Consider the following 6,000-nt stretch of genomic DNA (forward strand, 5'->3'; position numbering starts at 1 on the left):
CTTTGCTCCCTTTGCTCGTCTTGAATCCATACGTTTGTTGATTGCTTATGCTTCCCATCACAACTTTAAGTTGCAACAAATGGATGTGAAAAGTGCTTTCCTTAATGGTCCTATTAATGAGTTGGTCTATGTCAAGCAACCCCCCGGGTTCGAGGATCCTTACTTCCCGGATCATGTGTATCAACTCGATAAGGCACTCTATGGCCTTAAACAAGCCCCACGTGCGTGGTATGACCACCTTACCGAGTTGTTACAAGATCGTGGATTTGAAGTGGGGCTACGCGATCCCACTCTTTTTACTAAGAAGGTCAAAGGGGAGTTGTTTGTATGCCAACTATATGTTGATGACATTATCTTTGGTTCCCCTAACAAAGCTTTCAATGAGGAATTTGCCGCTCTCATGACCTCCAAGTTCCAGATGTCTTCAATGGGAGAGTTGAAGTTCTTCCTTGGTTTTGACATTAAACAAAGAAGAGAAGGAACCTTCATCAACCAAGCCAAATACACTCAAGACATGCTAAAAAGATTCAAGCGAAATGATGTCAAGCCGGCTACTACTCAATTGCCCACCAAGTGCCAACTTGACATTGATCCCAATGGTAAAGCGGTGGATCAAAAGGTATATCGCTCCATGATTGGCTCCTTGCTTTACCTTTGTGCATCTAGACCGGATATCATGTTGAGTGTGGGGATGTGTGCACGGTTTCAAGCCGCACCGAAGGAAAGTCACTATGTGGCGGTCAAGCGAATCTTTGGATATTTGGCTCGTACCCCAAACTTTGGCTTATGGTACCCAAGAGGGGCGGACTTCAAGCTTGAAGGATTTACGGATTCCGATTGGGCGGGAGACAAAGTGGATAGGAAGTCCACTTCCGGAGGGTGCCAATTTCTTGGGTGCTCTTTGGTGAGTTGGTCTTCCAAAAAGCAAAGTTGTGTATCTCTCTCGTCCACAGAAGCGGAATATGTGGCGGCCGGTAGTTGTTGTGCACAACTTTTATGGATGAGGCAAACTTTAAAGGAATACGGTGTCATTTGTGACAAAGTGCCTCTTTGGTGTGACAACGAAAGTGCCATCAAGATTTCTCTCAACCCGGTGCAACACTTCAAGACGAAGCATATTGAGATTCGGTATCATTTCATCCGGGATCACATTAGGCGAGGGGAGATCGAGCTCAAGTATGTCAACACTCATGATAACCTTGCAGATATTTTCACGAAGCCCTTGGATGAAGCAAGATTTCGCGAGTTAAGGCATGAGCTAAATATCATTGATTCGAGCAATGTGACTTGAACCCTTGCACACCCCACCTCACTCAACTTGTTGTCTAGCTTAGAAGTAGGCATGGACATAGGGGGAGTGTTGTTCTCTCAATGAACTATCCCTCCCCCCATTATGCATAAATCGATCAACTCTTTCACATTAGCCATTTTTTATGGTACTTGTGCTTCAAAGACGAGTTTTGGTCATGTGCCCAAGGATAATTCTTCGCGGTGCCATACCAATTGACTCAAACATAGGTGGCTCCGGCCACCGCCCCCTCTTGAGAGAGGACAGAGCTCGCTCTGTTTCGTGTGGTTGTTTTTGTTTGAGTGGTTTCTGGTCTGTTGCTTGTGTGTGTGTTGCCTTGTTGGTCTTCTCTTTCTCTTGGGCTTCATTTCCATATTTTTGGAGCTTTAGTCGTTGGTCTAGAAGCCGTGCGGTTGCTGAAGCGGTACTACCGCTGATGGCGAGCGGTACTACCGCCCTCCAGCGCGGTACTATCGCTGTGAGGTGCGGGCAGGGGGTTATATCAGGGGCAGGGGGAGTTTCTTCTCCCCCATACCCATTCCCTCGCCCCCTCGCTCTGTTCCTCTCTCTCTTTAGCAACCGGCGCCGCGGGAGGGCTCCGGCGGATCTCCCTCTTCGGGGCGCTCCTCTCCATTTCCTTCGATGGAGTCGATCCCCACCTTGTCCTCTTGCCATGGATGCCGGTATTGCCCCCGTTCCCTGTTTCCTTTTGTCTAGATTTCCAATCTAGCGTCTTAGGGGCAATAGCAGTTGCATCTCTAGATTTTTGGCCAGATCTAGGCTTGAGTAGGATGGAGAATGCTTCTAGACAGTGTGGATTAGTGTTTGGTTGGAGTATTTTTGAAGTTGGTAGGACGGTAGTACCGGATCTGACCACGGCAGTTGGAACCTGCTATTTCCCCGCCTCGAGCGGCACTACCGCTCTCTCCAGAGCGGTACTACCGCTCGCGTGTCACGGTACTACCGCCCTCTACCAGTTTCCACCATATTCCTACCTCTCAGTGATCCTTTTTGCTCGTGTTTTGTGGCTTATGCTCGTTCTTTCTGGTTGTTTGCATGTTCTTGTGTGTGGTTCCAGGTGATGAGGTTCCTGAGCATCAGGCTCGTCGTGTCAACCCCGGTTGTGCCACGTCCAAGCGCTACCGCACCACCGAGCCTGCCAGAGGTTCTTCAAGTGCTCCACCTCCACCTCAACTCCAGAAGAAGCCTGGGGTCAAGCCAAAGCCAGGCAAAACCGTGCCAGAAATGCCGCCCAAGGAGTTCTGGGCAAGGCGCCGCCGCAACCCGTATGAGGTAGACCAAGATCCCACTTTGGTCAACCGTCCGTTCCGGAACAGGTTCCAGTTTGCCATCTTCTTTGATGTTCTCAAAGCCAAGAAGAATCTCTATGTCAACATACACTCCATCGACACCGACCATATGGAGAAAGATCCTGAATACTTTGGTGAAGCTCTTCAGATGTGCACTCAACTGAACATTCTTGGGATCATGCAATTCAACAAGGACTATGATGCTGATATAGTGGCACAATTCTATGCCACGGTTCACCTTGGGACTGATGAGGACATGACACTGACTTGGATGACCAATGGCAAGTTGCTTTCAGTCAAGTGGAAAACTTTCATGGAGTTGATTGGGGTGCAAGATCTAGGTCTTGAGTCTTCTGTCGGCTTTCGCCCCCACCGCCGCACCAATGCCACTCGCAAGATAGCTCTATGGCCCTACTGCACTTTGAGGATCAACCCTGAGACGAAGAAGGAAACCTATGAGCTGCCTGCCTATCTGGATATCCTTCACCATATCTTTAGAGAGACTCTTTTCCCTCAAATCGGGAATCTGGACCAGGTTCACTCCTATCTCGTGGACATGCTTCTCTTCTGCCAGCGTGAGAAGGGACAGAACATTGGAGAGTCCTTGGATATCTCTCATGTTATGTGGTCTGAGCTGCTATCTGCTATCTCCGAGCGCAAGTGCCCGATTTATGGTCCGTTCATCATGCTGCTCATTGAGAAGGCTTGGGATCGTGTCTATCCCCAGGTGTTACTGGAGACTGGAGAGTTGGTCTCTCACGATGTCAAGCATCTGAGGAAGAAGGATAACTGGGGCACTCAGGCCCCTAGGACTGGAGTTCCTTCGTCTGCTACTGCCATGGAGATCGAGGAGGAGACTGGGGCTGAGGATGATGATGATGACTACGTGCCTTCTGAGGTAGAGCCCTCTTGGGCAAAGAAGCTCAAGCTCAAGATGAAGAAGTTGTTCTGCATGGAGTCTCACGGTTAGTACATGACTCATGTGGCTGAGAAGAAGGCCCGAGGTCGCCACAAGGAGCTCATGCGTCAGTTGGGTGCTACAGTTATCAGTGGGTCTGAGGACCAGCTTACTGAGGAGGAGGAGTGGATTCAGCAGCACTGCCCGTGGACCGATTCTGATGCCGAGCACTTCCAGACTGATGACGGTGGCACCGATGATCCCGCTGAGCTCTGATGTGTGTGTCCCTCGTTTGCTCTCACCTAGAGCCGTAGCAACACCCCCTCTCCTTTTTGGTGTCTCGATGCCAAAGGGGGATAGAGTTTAGGGATTTGTGCTTTGTGTCTTCCGTCTCTTGTGTTCGTGTTTTCCTCGCATTTGCTTTGTTTGGTTTGTCAGTGAGACCTAAGTTCAAGTTGTCAGTGAGACCCTGTTCGAGTCATATGGTGTGAGACGTATGCTACCTTATCTTTCCAGTATCATTATCTATGTCTATATCTAGCTTATGAGTTGCATGCTTATCCTGTTAAGTTATCTTTGCTCTCTCTTTTCCCCGCTTAGGTGGTTGGTCTCTTAAATGTAGGGGGAGCGTTGATCCTAGTATGTGTGTCGTGCAGTCCAAAGCACTTATCCTAGATAGCACACATCTAGGGGGAGCTCATCTACATTTTAGGACGTTGGGGTTTTTGCCCTTGTTCTATATCTCTCATATTGTGCAAATCCCGTATTGTCATCAGTCCACCAAAAAGGGGGAGATTGTAAGGGCATATTTATCCCCAAGATGTTTTGGTGATTGATGGCAATGCTTTTGCGGACTAATCGTGTGTGTTAAGTTCTTTCAGAGATTCATCCATTGGCACGAGACGATTTCCTCCCCTCAGTGTGTCATTCAAGACGGTGTAGCTCCTTCGTCTCTCTGTTGGTGGACTAGTTTCGTAGGAGTCACCGTACTATCAAGAGGGGATCCGCTTTGGTAAGGCTAGGGTGGAATCAACATGTACACATCCGTTTCACACCCAATGTCTTCCTTCCCGCTTCGATGGAGCAGCCTTTCCTTCTTTGTCCCTGCCCTGACCTACCCCAGCGGTAGTACCATGGTCTTCAGCGGTAGTACCGCCGAAGCACTCAAGCGGTAGTACCGCTCCCGGAGCGATAGTACCGCTCCCCGAGCGGTAGTACCGCTTGAGGTCTTCGGCCGTAGTACCACAGCAGTTCCGCGCTAGTACCGCTTCGATTCTCGACCGATGTTTTTCGTGTCGGTTTTTACGGTACTAAGTGCGGTAGTAGGGGCGGTAGTACCGCTCCAAGCGGTAGTACCGCGCCTACTCCCACGGTAGTACCGCTCTGGGGCTGGGTCTCTGACCTCCTCACCAGCGCGGCAGTACCGCTGGGTGAGAGCGGTAGTACCGCCCTCAGCGGTAGTACCGCCCTGCCCAAGCGGTAGTACCGCTCTGTGCGTGGTTGTTCAGTGGGGTAACGGTTGGATTGGTTCCCCCACTATATAAAGGTGTCTTCTTCCTCCAAGTTGACTTACCTCTTTCCCCCAAAAGCTCCATTGTTGCTCCAAGATCCATTTTCGCCCGATCTCTCTCCCTAGCCAATCAAACTTGTTGATTTGCTCGGGATTGGTTGAGAAGGCCCAGATCTACACTTCCACCAAGAGAAATTTGATTCCCCCCCCCCACTTATCCCTAGCGGATCTTGTTAGTCTTGGGTGTTGAGCACCCTAGACAGTTGAGGTCACCTCGAAGCCATACTCCATTGTGGTGAAGCTTTGTGGTGTTGTTGGGAGCCTCCAAGTGTTGTGGAGATAGCCCCAATCTTGTTTGTAAAGGTTCGGTCGCCGCCTTCAAGGGCACCAATAGTGGAATCATGGCATCTCGCATTGTGTGAGGGCGTGAGGAGATTACGGTGGCCCTAGTGGCTTCTTGGGGAGCATTGTGCCTCCACACCGCTCTAATGGAGACGTACTTCCCCTTAAAAGGAAGGAACTTCGGTAACACATCCTCGTCTCCACCGGCTCCACTCTTGGTTATCTTGTGCCTTTACTTTTGCAAGCTTACTTGTGTTGTATCTATTGCTTGCTAGTGTGCTTGTTGTCTTTGCATCATATAGGTTGTTCACGTAGTTGCACATCTAGACAACCTATTTCGTTGCAAGGTTTAATTTGTTAAAGAAAAGTCTAAAAATTGTTAGTTGCCTATTCACCCCCCCTTCTAGTCAACCATATCGATCCTTTCACAAGGTCGCAGCTTTAACAGACACCAAAAGACATATACAGATCCTCCAATTCGCCACCACAAATCCGACCCTTAAGCATCCTCCAGATAGCTACAAACGCGAAATTTCCTCGACGGGGAGCGCGGGGTTTTCCGCGGCAGGAGGGGGGAGGAGGAAACGACCTTGGAGAGCTCAAGGAGGGCGTTCCCGCGTAGCTTTGGGCCGCAGAGGTCGAGCATGATCTG

General features: G+C 49.8%; 1 pseudogene; it reads right to left on the reverse strand.

The window, feature by feature from the left end:
• Window positions 1–6,000, reverse strand: part of LOC119309846 — a 34,412-nt pseudogene that overhangs the window by 25,356 nt on the left and 3,056 nt on the right.

Source organism: Triticum dicoccoides, chromosome 5B, assembly GCF_002162155.2.
Source record: "Triticum dicoccoides isolate Atlit2015 ecotype Zavitan chromosome 5B, WEW_v2.0, whole genome shotgun sequence".
NCBI classification, from domain to species: Eukaryota; Viridiplantae; Streptophyta; class Magnoliopsida; order Poales; family Poaceae; genus Triticum; species Triticum dicoccoides.